The following is a 19,642-nucleotide window of genomic DNA, read 5'->3' as shown; positions in this document are numbered from 1 at the left end:
CAATGAAATTAGGTAAAATGAAAAATACTTCTTGACTCCGCACTTATCCTTCTTATTATCATTTTAAAGAATCAACAAAGGACAAATATGCCAGAATCTTTGATGATTTAAAAACTGCTATTTTAAAGTAGAATCTTATGTTGTCAGTTCTGCTTTATTGTTTTTTTTATAAACTAACAAGTGACCTCTGGGCTTTATGCTTAAGGAGGATTTCAACACTCACAAAAATTGATCATGAAGAGTTATTTTAAGAATATACAAGATTGCTGTGTGGAAGAAGGTAGAAGACACCAGAAACATTTTATGTGTAATTTTATCCTTTTTTTTTTTTAAAGAACAACAACAACAAACAACATTATTGTCACAAGGAGTAACTTAAATATAGGAAGAAGAAAAGAGGGACTTAAAAAAGCCTCACAAGAGATGAAAGGTCAGTGTTTCAAAGTGTGTGGTATCCTTAAATCTGAGGTCAATGAATAAAGACTTACTTTTGTTCCAGTGACAAACACTAACAGAAATGAAAGAAGCAGAATGATGGTGGTGAGGCTTATACACAATCAGTCAATACAGAGAAGCACAAGCCACAGTCTACATGTTCAGGCTCTTTCTGCTTGGATTTCCATTAACCTTCCTTGATTAAGACTCTTCTAGCATGTAGTACACTGTGGGCTTTGTCTTTCTGAACTTATGCTGTTCTTCACTGTCAGTTACGCCACTCACCTTGCTAATCCACCAGTGGTATTCTGCTCACCATCTCTACCTCACCTCTTTGGAAAGCAATCAAGTGTTCCCAGACAAACCCTCTTGTGATTCTAGCTCTATCACTCCTTTCTAAGCTGTTAATGTTTCGGTATTTCCCTCTCTCATATTTTCCTTGTTCACCAAAAGGTAACTGCATCTCTTCTTCTCATTTACGATCAAAAGAGGAAAAAAAAACAAACTAAGAGGCAATAAATTGTCACAGGGAGAGTCCAATTTGCCAAATGTTATAGTTCTTTCCAAGGTCGAATTCCTATGTTTCTGATTTTATCTGATTTTATTTTATCAGAGTAGCATTGCATATAAATTGTGTAATAATATGTCTGTATCAAGAACAAGGTAAACAATGTTATTAATTATAATGTTTTTGCTATTATAACCATATACAACCCAAAATATACAAATATATAATTTTATATTATGTCATAGTATAGTAAACTAATTTTGAGTGACATATTCTGGGACCTGTGCAAACACTTTACATAGATTATTCCATTTATTATTAGGAGGCAGCCCTAAAGATGCAATAAATGCACCATTCATGTCTTTCTTCTTCACTCTGTCCCCCTGTCTCTCTCTGTCTCTTCCTTGGCTTCTACTCTTTCAATTTCTCATCTCTGTTTTTCAGGCATCTCCACTCAGCAGAGAACATACCCACCAGCTGCTCTATGGTCACATTACTTAGCTAATTGTCTAACCAAAGAGAGAACAAAGTTTCTCTCTCAGCTTCAGCTTTCAAACTCCCAAAGAAGAACTGTGATCAGCATACATCACCTGGTCCTCTTTGTACCTTTCATTATTGCACGGGGAGGGGGTAAGGGGTCATGACTTGAATGATTTGACACCCCACAAACTACATGAGCCCTTCTCAGAAAGAAGAGGGTGATATTTTAGACAGGTAAAACTGTCCAGTAAAATGGATATAAACATCTTTAAGCAGAGAAAAAAATGTAACTCATGGTCAGCCCCATAGTCAATAATGGTCATGCTAAACAAATTGTGGATTTTTGCTTATATGTGTGTAGTGTTGGGACTTTTATTTTCTTCCCCAGGGTTATATGGAAAGAGAAGAAATTATGGAGACAGGAGGGAGGATAGTGATAGAACAGACATGCAGAAAGGCTTCCAGTCTGTGATCTAGCCCTACACTTAACATGTTGTAAAATGGTGTGGTAGGCTGCTAATGCCCAGAGAGATGTCCATGTCCTAATCCCAGGAATCTGTACATGTTCCTTCATTTGGAAAGAGGACTTTGCAGAAGTAATTAAGTATCTTTGAGATCAGGAGATTGTCCTTCATTACCTGAGTGGACCCTAAATACCATCACAAGTGCTTGATAGAGACAGAAGGAAATCACAAACACACACACACAAAGCAGAGTATGATGTGAGCAAGGATGCAGAGACTGGAGTGATGCAGTCACAGACTGAGGAATGCTGGCGCCACTAGAAGCTGGAATAAGCAAGGAAAGATTTCCCCCCCAGAGTTTCTAGAGGAAATGAAACCCTGCAGACTTCTGGCCTCTAGAACTCTGAGAGAATGAAGTCCTATTGAAAATACCAAATCTACAAACTACCTTCCACAGGACATTGCTCATGGTTTTTACAAATCTTTGTAACTGATCATTGGAAGACTCTTTTCTTCAATGTCTCACCTGTTGTTAATAATCCCATACAGTTTTTCATCTTACATTTTGTAATTATCATATCTAGAAGTTTGATTTATGTCTTTTCTTGTAACTTTCATGTCTCCACCTTATGTTTTAAACAACTATAATTTAGTTATAACAATTGTTTTTACAATTCTAACGTGTCAATTATGGGTAAGTTTTGATTAGTTATTCTCTTTTATTACATGTCATGTTTTCCTATTTCTTTGCATACCTGGTATTTTGATTGGATGCCATGCATTGTGAATTTCACATTTTTAGATATTATGTATTTTTGGTTTTATATAAATACTCTAGAGCTTTGTTCTGGGATTTTAACTATATTAAAAACATTTCTTTTTCTTTCCTCTTGCTTCTAGTATTTGTTAGGTGGGACCAGAGAAGTGCGCATCGTAGGGCTCATTATTCCACATTACTAAGTAAGATCTTTGCATGTACTCTACTCAATGTCCCATGAATAATAAATGATGTTTTCCAGTATGCAAATTGGGAACAGGCACTATTCTTGTCCTGCTTCAATGTTGGCACTATTACCACTGATACTTTTTTTTTTTTTTTGGCCACATTGCACGCCATGCGGGATCTTAGTTCCCCGACCAGAGGTTGAACACAAACCCAGGACCTCAGCAGTGAAAGCATGGAGTCCGAACCACTGGACTGCCAGGGAATTCCCAATCACTGATGCTTTTAGGTGGTGATCTTCTTCCCAAACTCAGGTATTTTTCTTCACATATACATGCTAATAAATATGCTGCGGATTCTAGAATTCTCTGTGTATCTCTCTCCTGTCCAGTACTACTACAATCTCTGGCTGCCTTGGTCCCTCCAGACTTTCAGCTCTGTCTTCTCAGTTCAGGGAGTTTTCTGAGTCCCTTCTCACCATGTCACAGCCTGGAAACACTCTCGAGGCTGTGAACTGGGGCAAGTCAGGACTTAGCTTATTTTTTTCCCTATTTCTCAAAGATCACTGCCCTTCACTCCCTAATGTCCAGTGTCATGAAACTGTTTTTCATATATTTTGTGTGCTTTTTGTTGTTTTAGATGAAAGAGTAAATGTAGTTCATGTGCACTCCAGCTGGCCACGAACATGTGCTATCTGAACTACATTCTGCTTGTAAGGTAATCTTGTATCTCTCTCTTTCACAAGATCGTGAGTCTTGACAGGTAGATTCTTTGTGGGTTTTCATCTTAATCTCTGCCCCTCATTGTTAACACAGTGTTTTGTATATATTAAGCATTTATTTAATATTTGCTGACTTTTGAACAGCTAAACAAAGCTCCAAATTGAGATTTGTTGAATGTTGTACACGTTTCCATAAATTACAAAGATGGAAATTTAGCTTCCCTCACCCCTTAGCCTCATTTTATAACTATGGCAGATATGGCCCACAAGGGTCCTTTCTAATACTACTTAGAGTCCAACATAAAATGCAGTTCTGTGTTTGACTTTAAGAAAATTACTTAATCAGCCTGTGGTGGATGGTTTACATCCATCTATAAAATGGATATAATAATACTGGCTGTAAATAAATGACTGTTGTGTGGCTAAGATGAAGACTCAGTTTGTGGGTAATAGAGTACCCTCAGCAACTTTCTAAAATATTAATGAAAACAATAATTTTGCATATAAATAGTTTGAGCAAAGGATTCAAATGCTTTCAAAGAATTCAAAGGAAAAAGCATAAGAGAATAGTCACTATTTCATGTTCAAATGGAAAACACAACTTTCTTAACTAAATATCTGCTGTATATGCAGGTCATCAATGTTTATAACTATGATGATGATATAACCAACACAGCTAACACTGCTACCCCAAAAGACTCATACTCCCACACTGCTGTATCCATTTTTTGTGTGTAACTCCATCCGTTATGTGCTTCTTAAAAACACAAAAGTTAAAATGCTATGCCCATTCCTCCCATATAGTACTTTTCTAAATACATCACAAAAAAAGCAGTTTTAATAATAATTCTTACCTTCTTTAAGCTCATAATTTAAAATATTATAAAAATATTATTAAAATGGACTTACTGTCCTAATTCTCTTTTTCATTTTTTTTAAAGATAGATAAGAATTTTGTTTAGTCTGCTAGTATTTACAGGTACCCCAAAAGTTAGCCAGCTCTCCTTCTAAGTAAAGATGAAGTCACTAAGCCACTTGCTCCAAGGTAGTAACTTCAGCATTTCTAAAACACCAAACTATTTTGGAAAGTATAAGAGCTCTTTCATTTCCCCTAGTAGCACACTTCAGCCTCAAGTTATGATAAACAGGCAGACAACAAATTAATGGGCATCATAATGTTAGGATTTGGCTAATCAACAAAAATTAAATGAACACAAGCAGCCTAAAGGAAGCAGAATGTGTGCAAAGGATTGTCATTTCAGCTTTAATTAACTTGGTCTTCACACAGATCATGCTGTCTTTTAAACCTGGCCAAACTCTTTTAAAGGTCTGAAGCTTTGGACTGGCTCTAAATGGCAAACCTGATTTACTGGAGAAGATTTCAGTTCACTTGCACTTGTTTACTTATTCAGAAAATAAGTTGAAAAAAAACAACATGCACATAAATTTTTAAAAAGTCCTAATGTTGAACTTCATCTAAAAAAACGATGAGCTATTTAAAATGCATGTTATATTATTTTTAATTGGAAAATTCAATTATACATGGTCTGCTTAAACATTCTGAAGTTATTATAGGTGAGAGAAATTCAATAAATTTATACTTGTTTTTCTGAAAGCATTTGTATTGTTCCCTTAGAGAAAGTTTGTAAACAAGTGTGGAAACAACAGCGAATAAGGCCTCAAACTGTTCTTGACACCAGTAAACCAGTACTCTGGAGAGGACGATTTCTGAAGGAAAAGTCATTACTCACAGAATAGAAAATGATAAGTTTTAGGACTATCTTACGACACTCCTGGTTTTAACTTATTTCATATGGAAATAAGGAATCATGGAAATTTATGGAAAAGGAATAATTTGGCAGAGCACTGCCACAATAAAATAAAAATCTATAATATGTTGACAGATATAACGCAAATACCAAGTGACACCTTGGGAAGTGCCATGGAGAAACGCTTGAGTAGTTTTAAAATTTTCTTTGATTATTGAGGAGCAAAGATTATTGTTTTGAATCATATGTTATTTATTGTTAATATTAAAGATAATTTGGTGGTGAGATTCAGACAAATGGGGTTGAAAGGTAGAAGAAATGACATTTGCAGCAGCTTTGCTTTCCGAATATTTTTCCTAAGTGTATTTTTACAGTGGACCAGTTTCATATGCTGTCAAAGAATAGCTACTTCTGTTGTCTTTTAGGGAAGGCTTTCCAGAGAAACTGCTTTTAAGCTTTAAAATGTGTGGCCAGTGAAAAGATGAAATGTCTGTATAATGCAATAAGGATGCAGATTAGAGAAAGATGTCAATCACAGTGGCTGGCCTGCTTTGGGATTAATCAGGCTGGTTAGGTTTGAATTTAACTGACATTTTGACTGTTACATATTTTAGAAAACAAGTACATGTCTGCTTAGCAATTCCTATAAACACCTATTTGACTTTTGTGCCACTGACACAACAGTATTTGTTTATGTTTCTATTATAATAATAATATGCTGGTGATACCAGTTTATTAAATTCTAATGGTTCATTTTAATCTGTAAGATTTTGTATATTCCAACTAAGTGGTATATATGTGTCCCTGAATACCTAAAAAACAAATTTTCAGATCATTACATTAAGGTATTTGGAACTATTTGTCTGAAGACTAACACTTATAAGTGTCAAATAAAGATCACCTAGCACAGATTCTTTCAACCTGCTGATGGAAATTCTATGAAATAAATGCATATTTAAATGGAACTATCATCGCACATGCAGGTTACAAAAAGTTTGGAAGATTAGCATGATGCACTAGAAAACTATGACTTTAAAAGCAGATTAACTGTTTGAATTTTGGTTGTAACATGTTTCTGTTTTGCCAAATGGTGATACATTGTATTTTGGTGGGGGAACCTCACTCACTACTTTTTAGATTTAGGTGGAAACCTTACACCATTTTATGATTATCCTTCCAAGATAAGTGCAGATTAGAATTTCTACGCACAACTGGGTGGATAGAGACTATCTTTTTGTTCATACTTCTACATCATACTCCAGGTGTGCCTTGGTTTGCTTAAAAAATTTCAAAAACTTAAAACCTACATTAAATTTAATTTTCAAAAAACTAGATTAAATGTAATTAATAAAAGGAGTAATTTAACTTTTTTAAAGTTTGTAATTTAACTTTTTTAAATTAAAAAAGTTATTTCTCAGTTGTCAACGAGAGTACAGAGAATTTAATATGGTGAACTCATTAGTTTTAAAATTTGACTGAACTAAAGAGAATTTAGAAGGAATCTAATTTATTTTTAATTCAAATTTTATATGTTTCATTCTCCTCTGAAAGTGAAAGAGTCATATTGCTGAAACTCTCCTTTCTTCAGTCTTTGGTGGTTTTTATTTATAACAAAGATAAATGCTCATATAAAAGGCATGCTATATGTAACGATTTTTATAGTTTGATATGCTGCTTCATTTTAGGTTGAAATAAAATATTTATGATTTAAAAACTATACTGGGTTTGATAAAATATAAATTTCTAGCTTTATTTTTAGAAGAGGACCTGAATAAAGGGAGGAAGAGTGTATCTTGCCATGCTGCACTGTTAACCCACTGACAAAGATGGGTTAGAAGCTGTTAACACAGAAAGAGAGTAGTGAAGTTGTTTTGCTTATTTTGCAAATAAATACTGAAGGAGAGAATGCTGAGAAACCATGGGAAAATATTTTTTAAAGTTTATTCTATTACTTACTCAACTGGGAAAGAACAGAGTGGAATTATAAAGTGACACACAATGAAAGTATCCAGAGAGATACATGTGCAGAGGAAAAGAAATTACCTAGGATGTCTATGCTCTCTGGTGATAGAGACCTCAAGGGAAATACCCTCTTCAATTTGGGAAAGAGCATCACAACATATATTTGGTATCTTTCTGAGATTTCAGCTTTCTTATATTAAGGAAATGAAATATAATAACACACAGCTGTAAAAAGAGAGATTGTATTTAAATTTTATATCAACTGCCATATTGTTTAATACAAGTCATTTACCAGTGTATGTGTTTGAGACAATGAGCAGCTATTAACATATTGAATATATTAACACCAGCTCCAAAAGTCAGATTTTTGAGGATTTCTTTAACTTCATAGACACAGGGCCTGGCACTAAGGCAGCTGGGTCAAATTGGTACTACCTATTGTGCCTGGGACAATGCGAGGTGGTTTCTCATCCTTCATCTCATGTGTAACATCCTATCATAACTTGATGAAACAAGTTATTTCTTCCCTCAAATTACAGCTGAAGAAATTTAGAAAGGTGGTGATAATTTACCCCAGACCGCACAGCTGGGTAATCTGACAGTGAATTCAAGTATGTCTCTCCAAACAGAGTGAATATGACTTACAGAAGAGAATATTATAAAATAAAATGGGCAGCTAAAAATAAAACAAGAAAAGCCAGATTCTATGGATGGAGGTGTCATATCTCTAAAGGACAGTTTTCTAAAGTCAGACACAGCACTGGCGACTCCTCTTTGCTGAGACACAACCCTACCTGCGACAAGTTGCTTTTCTGTGCATTCCTTCACTCCACTGTCAGTCCTAAATGAAACACTCCACCCCCTCATGTCAAGAGGCATTAGATTATATTTTTGATCTCTTTGTTCAATCAGTTTAAAGGACAAGATGTCAGAAAGATTGGCTATTGACTGGAAGCCCAAACCTTCTGCCTTGATTTCGGACCCTTAGCAATTTGGTTCCACCTATTTTTGTAACTGCACTTCCCAGTGCTCTGCTCACCAACAATCTACCACTCATTTCCTGACTAACTCCTATTCATATCAGATTCATTTCCACATTGGTGTTTCTATTCCCCCTGTTAAGCTCATTGACCACATGTGCTCCAGGTTCTAACCACTTTAAGAAGGAGAAAGGGGGTGCTTAGTTTACTTGGCAGTTGGGATATTGTAGACATATTCTCAAGCACAACTTCAGCATCTAAAAATATCTACCCATCCATCAACAAGAGTAGAGCAAATTCCTCTATTTAACAACACTAATTTAAATATATAAATGTAATATGAGAATTCTTTTTAATTTATTTTTTATTGAAGTATAGTTGATTTACAATGTTGTGTTAATTGAGAATATTTTATTTTAGTGACACGAAAAATATTTATATAATCTTTCTTGAGTTCACCTCCTAGCACCCCACCCACTAATATCTCACTAATATCTAAAATCCCCCAACTCAGAACTCTCCTCCATGGGGACCATAAAAGTTAGACTATGGTGTGGCATAATAAAGCTAGAAATTTGTCTTAATAAATATGTAGCAATAGGGACTTCCCTGGTGGCCCAGTGGTTAATAATCTGCCTGCCAATGCAGGGACATGGGTTCAATCCTTGTGGGATTGAACAATCCACAATCTTCCTTCAATCCAGGAAGATCCCACATACCATGGAGCAGCTAAGCCTGTGCGCCACAGCTACTGAGCCTGTGCTCTAGAGCCCGTGAGCCACAACTACTGAACCAGTGTGCCACAACTACTGAAGCCCACCTGCCTAGAGACCGTTCTCTGCAACAAGAGAAACCACCTCAATGAGAAGCCCATGCACTGCAACAAAGAATAGACCCCGCACAGCAACGAAGTCCCAACGCAGACAAAAATAAATAAATAAAACATAAATAAATTTATAAAATAAAATAAAATAAATGTAGCAATACTATAAGGATGAAGACAGTATGGGAACATCTGAATTAAAAGTGCTGATTTTTAGATGAGACAATTTTAACTAGCATCACAAGAAGAAAAAAACAGGGTAATCTGTAGAAGATAGTGGCAAACAATACTTTTAAAAATTATTTATTTATTTATTTGTTACATATTTGGCTGCACTGGTTCAGGTCTTAGTTGCAGCACATGGGATCTTTAGCTGTGGCACGCAGACTCTTAGTTGCAGCATGCATGAGGGATCTAGTTCCCTGACCAGGAATCGAACTCAGGCCCCCAGCATTGGGAGCGCAGAGTCTTAATCACTGGACCACCAGGGAAGTTTCCAAACAATACTTATCTTGAATGGATTAAATTGGGAAATAAATTAAAGAGTAATTAATTGACAACAACATTTTACCAAAAAGTTTGTAATATGCTTTAATTTTTAAACCACACAATGGCAATGCAAACGACAAGTGAGTTAGACTTAAAATTTATATTAATACTAATAAAAACTAACATTCAATGGATATGGTGTTCCAGGCCCATTGTTTACTTTAACTATCATAGTTTACATTAACTATCATAATTTGTTTTGACTGTAACCCCAAGATGTAGGTACATTCCCATTTTACTCATCATAAAACTAAGGCAACAAAGTCCAAAACTACACAGCTAGAATGTGTCCAAGCTAGGAACTAAATCCACGTCCATCTGACTCTAAAGCTGATTGCTTAGTGTTCATAGATAAAACCCAATTACAAAATTCTATTGAGAAGAAACTCACCAAACTTTATTTCCTCTCCTGGGTTACATTTCAGTACACTTACTCCCTGTACATCTTATAATAAGAGGCAACATGTTAGAGGTGTTTTTAAATGCATGATGTAGCCTCTGCCCATTTTAATCTATAAAATAGAGAATTTTATTCAATCAATGAGATGGAACCTGTTATGATCTGACTTTAAATCCTCTTAGTGTCTCACTACGGAAACTTTTTCACATCAGGGAAAGAAATTAATTTTATCCAGGGAACACATACATGATACTGAGCACTAAGAATTTCTGTGTGCTTAATTTAAGAATTTTGGACCAATGTTGGGAGGGGCACATTGAAGGATGTATCTCCAGGAAGGGACATTAGAAAGTGTTTTTTGGTTGGTTGGTTGGTTTGTTTGCCTGGTTTTTTGTTTTGTTTTTATTTGTTTAATTTTTTTAGAGTTGAAAATACAGAGTCTCTATCACATATTAGGAAATCAAAGTCTCTGGCTACTATTGGTTGTGCTGTTTGTCTGATAATATTTGGGCCCGTTGGGCTGGGTATTGTATAGGCAACAAGCTGCCTCTGCTTGTTTTTTCCAGGAAGTGGTCTTGCTGTCTAAACAAAGCATCAGTTAATCACTGTTTTGGCAGGATTGAGATTTGTACCCCTGTCATCAGCTTGGGTGGCCAGGCCAGAATTTTTCACCTTATGAGTTTCAGATCAATCAATTGATTTTAGTTGCTAGTTTTATTCTGTTATATACTATGAAAGGTCATTTCTGAAGAGCCCCAATATAAGCTTTCTGCACTAGAACCTTTGTTTTTTTAGTGCCAGGGGAATTACATGAGAGTTTAATATAATTTATAAAAATTTAGATAAAGCAAATTCTCAAAAAGATATTATTTAAAGTTCAGATAAAGTTCTTTCCTCCATTCAGAATATTCGTGTTGACCACCAACATGGCAGCACTGGCATTCAAAATTGTGTATTAGTAGATATTGCTGCATTATAAACACCACAAAATTTCAGTAGATACAACAATAAGCACGTGTTTCACTCAGTGTCCATAAGCTGTCTGCATGTGGGCTGCTCTGGTGGGAATGGCTGGGTTTACCCCAAGCTGAGATTTGTGTTCACATGTGTCTCATCTTCCTTGGCCCAGAGGGCTTCTCAGGCCGTATTCTTCTCATGGAAATGGCAGAAGCATAAGAGGAGGTAAGCACATTGCATGCCTTTTCTTACTATATTTCCACTATATCACATTGGCCAAAGCAAGTCACATGGCCAGGGCCATAGTCAAAAGATGGAGAAGTATACTCTGTTCTCTACACTATGGTAAAAATATGGATGTATAATGCTACTACAGGTGAGTGAAGATTGGATACATAACTTGAGATCGAAATGAAATTTCTACAAAATAAAAATAACTTTGTTGGAGAGAATAAATATCCTCAACCTTCATCATCATAAATTTGTTTGTAATCAACTGCTTCCTATCACTCATTTCCTGTTCATTCCAACACCTGGCTCTTTCTCCTAGAATGTTTTGCTTCTTCTTCTTAACCTGATATATTTTTACTCATTTTTTAAGCTCAACATATGCATCATCTTTTATTAGCAATTAAATTCTGACCATTCTGGTTGAGGTCAGGTACACATTCATGCTCCCCAGCATGACACTTACCATGCTGCACTGTGATGATACATATGCCAGACTCCCCAGAAGGCTGAGAGCTCCTTTAAATCTTTTGTTTCTAACATTGCACCTAGGATGTAGCAAGAGCTCATTATACATTTATTGAATGACACAAAAAATGAAAACAAAAGAAGAAAAGACAAAACGAATCTCTGCCTTCAAACTTCTGTCCTATGCTCTAAAAAAATATTTTTTCCCAATAGTTTTATGCAAGTGAATTTGATTTAAGAAACTTATATTCTTGCAGAAATGAAGTAACATAACTATTACATTCCATTTACTGTTATCACCTTTTAAACAATGCAACATGTATTTATTCTCTAAAACTAATTGCATTTTTGTTTTACATACAACTATGTGTAAGAGATCAATATGAGTAGGCATTACGTATACAAGTTTGGGCTTGGTTACTAATCATATGCAAACAACTGAATTGCTACACTGGAAAGGAAATACATCATTTAATTATTATGAGTGGCTGTTAAGGACTACTTGATAATATCAGGCATCATTCTTTTAAATTATAAAATGGGAATCATTGAAGCAATTAAATCAAAGTACTCAAAACTCATTAAAGAAGTATGAAAACAAACCTTAGAATGACTCTATCAAGTAAGTTTCTTTTATTCAGTAAACAAAAACAAAACAAAACCTGTTATTAAATCTAGCAATAAGCATAGATTTCCCAGCTAGGAATAATTTTTGAAAATAGTTATCTAAACCAGAATTACGTTAATATTTAGTCCCAGAGATTTACTAAAATATGAATCATGGGAGGGAAGTAATGGCACCGGGTGTGAATGTTGGTCTGGAGACATTCAAGATGGTGGAAGAGTAAGACAGGAGATCAACGTCCTCACCACAAATACATCTACATGTTGAACAACTCCTGCAGAACACCTACTGAACACTGGCAGAATACTTCAGACTTCCCGAAAGATATATATATATATATTTTTTTTCCTTTTTCTCTTTTTGTGAGTGTGAATGTCTATGCTTCTTGTGTGATTTTGTCTGTATAGCTTTGCTTTTACCATTTGTCCTAGCATTCAGCCTGTCTGTCTTTTCTTTTGTTTGTTTTTTTAGTATAGTTTTCAGTGCTTGTTATCATTCATGGATTTCTTTTTTTGTTTAGTTGCTCTCTTCCTCCTTTCTTTTTTATTACTGCTTAATTTTTTTTAATAATTATTTTATTTTAATAACTATTTTATTTTATTATGTTCCATCTCTCTTTCTTTTTCTTTCTTTCCTTCATTCTTTTTCTTTTTTTCTCTCTTTTCTTCTGAGCCTTGTGGCTGACAGGGTTTGGTCCTCCAGCCATGTCAGGCGGGTGCCCCTGAAGTGGGAGAGGTGACTTCAGGATATTGGACCACCAGTCATTTCCCAGTTCAACATAATATCAAGTGGCTAATGCTATCCCAGAGATTTCCATCTCAATGCTAAGACCCAGCTCCACTCAATGATCAGCAAGCTACAGTGCTGGACACCCTATGCCAAACAAATAGCAACACAGGAACAAAACCCCACCAATTAGCAGAGATACTGCCTAAATTCATAATAAGGTCACAGACACCCCAACACACATCACCAGATGTGGTTCTGCCCACCAGAAAGACAAGATCCAGCCTCATCCACCAGAACACAGGCACTAGTCCCATCAACCAGGAAACCTACACAACCCACTGAACAAACCTTACCACTGGGGGCAGACATCAAAAACAATGGGAACTACGAACTTGAAGCCTGCAAAAAGGAGACCCCATACACAGTACGTCGAGCAAGATGAGAAGACAGAGAAACATACAGCAGATGAAGGAGCAAGGAAAAACCCATGAGACCAAATAAATGAAGAGGAAATAGGCAGTCTGCCTGAAAAAGAATTCAAAGTAATGATAGTAAAGATGATCCAAAATCTTGGAAATAGAGTGGAGAAAATACAAGAAACATTTAATAGGGACCTAGAAGAACTAGAGAGCAAACAAACAATGATGAACAACACAATAAATGAATTAAAAATCCTCTAGAAGGAATCAATAGCAGAAAAACTGAGGCAGAAGAATGGATAAGTGAACTGGAAGATAAACTAGTGGAAATAACTACTGCAGAGCAGAATAAAGAAAAAAGAATGAAAAGAATTGAGGACAGTCTCAGAGACCTCCAGGAAAACAAGAAACACACCAAGATTCGAATTATAGGGGGGTCCCAGAAGAAGAAGAGAAAAAGAAAGGGACTGAGGAAATATTTAAAGAGATTATAGTTGAAAACTTTCCTAATATGGGAAAGGAAATAGTCAAGTCCAGGAAGTGCAGAGAGTCCCATAGAGAATAAATCCAAGGAGAAACATGCCTAGACATATTAATCAAACTATCAAAAATTAAATACAAAGAAAAAATATTAAAAGCAACAAGGGAAAACAACAAATAACATACAAGGGAATCCCCATAAGGTTAACAGCTGATTAACTTTGGCTTGTTGAAACTCTGCAAGCCAAAAGGGACTGACAGGACATATTTAAGGTGATGAAGGAGCAAAAGATACAACCAAGATTACTGTACCCAGCAAGGATCACATTCAGATTCAACAGAGAAATTAAGACCTTTAGAGACAACCAAAAGCTAAGAGAATGCAGCAACACCAAACCAGCTTTACAACAAATGCTGAAAGAACTTCTCTAGGCAGGAAAAACAAGAGCAGGAAAAGATCTGCAATAACAAACCAAAAACAATTAAGAAAATGGTAATAGGAATATACATATTGATAACTACGTTAAATGTAAATGGATTAAAAGCTCCAAGCAAAAGACATAGACTGGCTGAAAGGATACAAAAACAAGACCCACATATATGCTGTCTACAAGAGACCCAGCGACACATACAGACTGAAAGTGAGGGGATGGAAAAAGATATTCCATGCAAATGGAAATCAAAACAAAGCTGGAGTAGCAATTCTCATATCAGACAAAATAGACTTTAAAATAAAGACTATTACAAGACACAAAGAGTGACACTACATAATGAACAAGGGATGAATCCAAGAAGAAGATAAAACAATTGTAAATATTTATGCATGCAACAGAGAAGCACCTCAATACATAAGGCAAATGCTAACATCCATAAAAGGGGAAATCGACAGTAACACAATCATAGTAGGGGACTTTAACACCCCACTTTCAACAATGGACAGATCATCCAAAATGAAAATAAATAAGGAAACACAAACTTTAAATGACACATTAAACAAGAGGGACTTAATTGATATTTAAAGGACATTCCACCCAAAACAACAGAATAACTTTTCTTCTCAAGTGCTCATGGGAAATTCTCCAGGATAGATCATATCTTGGGTCACAGATGAAGCCTTGGTAAATTTAAGAAAAATGAGATTGTATCAAGTATCTTTTGAGACCACAACACTATGAGACAAGATATCAATTACAGGAAAAATATCTGTAAAAAATACAAACACATGGAGGCTGTACAATACACTACTAAATAACCAAGAGAACACTGAAGAAATCAAAGAGAAAGTAAAAAACTACCTAGAAACAAATGACAATAAAAACATGACTTCCCAAAACCTATGGGATGCAGCAAAAGCAGTTCTAAGAGGGAAGTTTATAGCAATATATTCCTCCCTCAAGAAACAAGAAACAACTCAAATAAACAACCTAACCTTACACCTGGAGCAATTAGAGAAAGAAGAACAATAAAACCCAGAAGTTAGCAGAAGGAAAGAAATCATAAAGAGCAGATCGGAAATAAATGAAACAGAAATGAAGGAAACAATAGCAAAGATCAATAGAACTAAAAGCTGATTCTTTCAGAAGATAAACAAAATTGATAAACCATTAGCCAGACTCATCAAGAAAAAAAGGGAGAAGACTCAAATCAATAGAAATAGAAATGAAAAAGGAGAAGTAACAACTGACACTGCATAAATACAAAGGATCATGAGAGATTACTACAAGCAATGATACACCAATAAAATGCACAATCTGGAAGAAATGGACAAATTGTTAGAAAAGCACAACCTTCTGAGACAGAACCAGAAAGAAATAGAAAATATAAACAGACCAATCACAAGCATGGAAAATGAAACTATGATTAAAAATCTTCCAACAAAACAAGCTCAGGACCAGACGGCTTCACTGGCGAATTCTATCAAACATTTGGAGAGGGGTTAACACCTATCCTTCTCAAACTCTTCCAAAATACAGCAGAGGGAGGAACACTCCCAAACCCATTCTATGAGGCCCCAATCACACTTATACCAAAACCAGACAGAGATGTCACAACAAAAGACAACTAGAGGCCAATATCACTGATGAACATAGCTGCAAAAATCCTAAAAAAATACTTGCAAACAGAATCCAACAGCACATTAAAAGGATCATACACCATGACCAAGTGGGATTTATCTCACATATGCAAGGATTCTTCAATATACGTGAATCAATCAATGTGATAGACCACATTAACAAATTGAAAGATAAGAACCATATGATCATCTCAATAGATGCAGAAAAATCTTTTGACAAAATTCAACACCAATTTATGATAAAAAACCCTCCAAAAGTAGGCATAGAGGGAACTTACCTCAACATAATAAAGGTCATATATGACAAACCCACCGCCAACATCATTCTCAATGTTGAAAAGCTGAAACCATTTCCTCTAAGATCAGGAAAAACACAAGTTTGTCCACTCTCACCAATATTATTCAACATAGTTTTTGAAGTTTTAGCCACAGCAATCAGAGAAGAAAAAAAATAAAAGGAATCCAAATCAGAAATGACGAAGTAAAGCTTTCACTGTTTGCAGATGACAGGATACTATACATAGAGAATCCTAAAGATGCTAAAAGAACCTCTTGCAAAGTTCCTTAAAAAAACTAAAACTAGAACCACCACAAGACCCAGCAATCCCACTACTGGGTATATACCCTGAGAAAACTGTAATTCAAAAAGAGTCTTGTACCACAATGCTCATTGCATCTCTGTTTACAATAGCCAGAACATGGAAGCAACCTAAGGTGCTTTTTCCATTCATTGACAGACGAATGGATAAAGAAAATGTGGCACATATATATAATGGAATATTTCTCAAACATAAAAAGAAACGAAATTGAGTTATTTGTAGTGAGGTGGATGGACCTAGAGTCTGCCCTACAGAGTGAAGTAAGTCAAAAACTGAAAAACAAATACCATATGCTCACACATATATATCGAATCTGAAAAAAAAGAAATGGTTCTGAAGAACCTAGGGGCTGGGCAGGAATAAAGACGCAGATGTAGAGAATGGACTGGAGGACACAGGGAGGGGGAAGGGTAAGCTGTGATGAAGTGAGAGAGAGGCATGTACATATATACACTACCAAATGTGAGATAGATATCTAGTGGGAAACAGCTACAAAGCACAGGGAAATCAGCTCAGTGCTATGTGACCAGCTACAGGGGTGGGATAGAGAGAGTAGTAGAGAGACACAAGGGGGAGGAGATATGGGGTTATATGTATATGTATAGCTGATTCACTTTGTTCTAAAGCAGAAACTAACACACCATTGTAAAGCAGTTACAGTTCAATAAAGATGTTTAAAATAAAATTTATACGGAGAAAAAAAAATTTAAAAAATTAAAAATAAATAAAAATAAAAATACTTTCACAGCACCATCCAGATATGTTTGACCAAATACCTGGATACTGTGGCTTAGCCAAGTTGACACATACAATTAACCCTCACAATATCTGAGCCATAAAAATTAAATACCATTGGCCACATTGGGAGAGAAAATTGTGCTGAATAGGAAGGAAAGATTTGTTAGAAAATGCTTAACATTTCAGAACAAAACTTTAACCATGGTGATGCCTCTGATTTACCACAATTAAAACTATGTCTTAAGTGTTATGTTTAAATTGTTCTTTTCTCCTAAGAATCTTGAATTTACCCCAGTGTAGTCATACCATATGTGTATTGTTCTTTGTTTTAAAGGTCATTAAAATGAGTACATTGCTTATAAAAAAAATATGTCATGTAATTTAAAAACATATATATGTAACCCTAAAGATTTTCAGTGTTTTAGCAATCTTAGCTTCATGTTTGTGTCATAGCTTCTCATTAAGAATTTGAAAAGTATTTATTACTTTAATCATTATAGTAATCAAATAATAACTTTAAAATTTTCTATTTCATTTGACTTTATCAAGAAATGCACATTGTTATTCAAGTAATTCTATGAAGATTATTTCTGTTCAATTATTTTGAAGTAATAAAATAAAAAAAATCTATACCAAGAGTATACATGTGTGAAAAATAACTCAAAATATAAGTTTTTTAAATCAGAATATGATTCCTTTCATCACATACCAATTTTGTTTTATAAATTGATTTAATCTAGAATTTAGCATGGTGGGTATTGTACATCTTTCAAGTAATAAATGGTGTGAGTATTTAATACACTTAAATGAGTATATATGAATTGTTTCACATTAATACTGTTCATATAACTTTTCTTGAATATATTAGGTTGAACCATATGAAGTTGATAGTAACTGTTGAGTTTTTTCACCTACAAAACTGACAATTTTACATGGTTTAACCTATAAAAATGTGTATTATTAGCAGAACACTATACATGTATGTATATCCATACAGGAATGTTACTGTTTCATTTTCTAATTATTACCAATATCAGGATTTTTAAGTTATTATAAATTTTACAAGCTTTAAAAATATATGCATCAACAGGCAATCAAAGAAAATAAACTATAAATGCATGTAAGAGATGCTACTCTAAATCTAATATTCAGAGAAAGACAAATTTTAAAACATGAGAAATCATTTTTATTTGTCTTTCACATCAACAAAAATTGCAAACAGCTTTTACTATTCATGATGTAGGAAAAGTAATATTCCTTTTCTTCGATTGTGGAAGTACAAATTTGTATAACAATTTTAAAGAGTTGTTTGGCAACATTTATTAAAATTTAATATTGTGCATACCCTAGGCATATATATATACCTAGATATATCTATTCCACAACTTTCATTAAGGTGAAAGTGCAATTGGACACTTTTTTGGAAAAATAAAATTCGTATATATGTGTATACATACAAAAATCAGAAAGATGTAAAAACTGTTAAAACTAATGTTCTATGGCATTTGTATAGGGAAGAAATTTTCTTTTTTAAATTATATATTCCAACCAAAAGCGAAAATATTAGGATCATTTAGCTTCTTACTTTTTTGTTTCTGTTTAAAAACATTGTCTATATTGAAATTGCTTTAGAACATTAAAAAAATGTTACCCATCTGCCAGCTCCATAGGCAAAAAGGGAAAAGAAGGGTATATATTTTGTGACTATATAATAGCAGTAACAGTATGGACTGAGCTTCCATTATCTGATGTGTTGAACCTGTTTCTCTCCTCTCAATTTTATTCAGTTGAACATATTCATGTAGATAAAACCACTAATTACTTATATTTGTTATCCTGCTGGCTGTATTGATAAAATCAAACAAAGGCACACACACACACACACACACACACACACACACACACACACACACATTTGGAATGCACACTTTGCCACAGAATTGTTTAGCACAGAAATAGGAAATTATTTTGATTGATCTTAATTCCACAATAAAAAAATCCCAATAAAATTATTATTTTTATTTTTTAAAGACTGGAATATTTATATTAACATCTTTCCATATAAATAACCCAAGAAAGTTTAGTTGCTTTTTTGGTTTGTTTCTTTTTTTATACTGCAGGTTCTTATTAGTCATCAATTTTATACACATCAGTGTATACATGTCAATCCCAATCGCCCAATTCAGCACACCAGCATCCCCACCCCCAACATGGTTTTCCCCCCTTGGTGTTCATACGTTTATTCTCTACATCTGTGTCTCAACTTCAGCCCTGCAAACCGGTTCATCTGT

General features: G+C 34.7%; 1 protein-coding gene and 1 pseudogene across 1 annotated transcript in view; one reads left to right on the top strand and one right to left on the bottom strand.

The window, feature by feature from the left end:
• The window catches only part of KHDRBS2 (KH RNA binding domain containing, signal transduction associated 2), a 689,475-nt gene that overhangs the window by 92,830 nt on the left and 577,003 nt on the right, over positions 1-19,642 (bottom strand). The gene's annotated exons all lie outside the window — the stretch shown is intronic.
• LOC101323092 (SS18-like protein 2 pseudogene) overlaps positions 1-19,642 on the top strand; it is a 71,762-nt pseudogene that overhangs the window by 1,040 nt on the left and 51,080 nt on the right.

This window comes from Tursiops truncatus, chromosome 10 (assembly GCF_011762595.2).
Source record: "Tursiops truncatus isolate mTurTru1 chromosome 10, mTurTru1.mat.Y, whole genome shotgun sequence".
Lineage (NCBI taxonomy): Eukaryota > Metazoa > Chordata > Mammalia > Artiodactyla > Delphinidae > Tursiops > Tursiops truncatus.
Note: the sequence above shows the minus strand (reverse complement) of the source record. Positions and strands in the feature narration are given on the sequence as shown.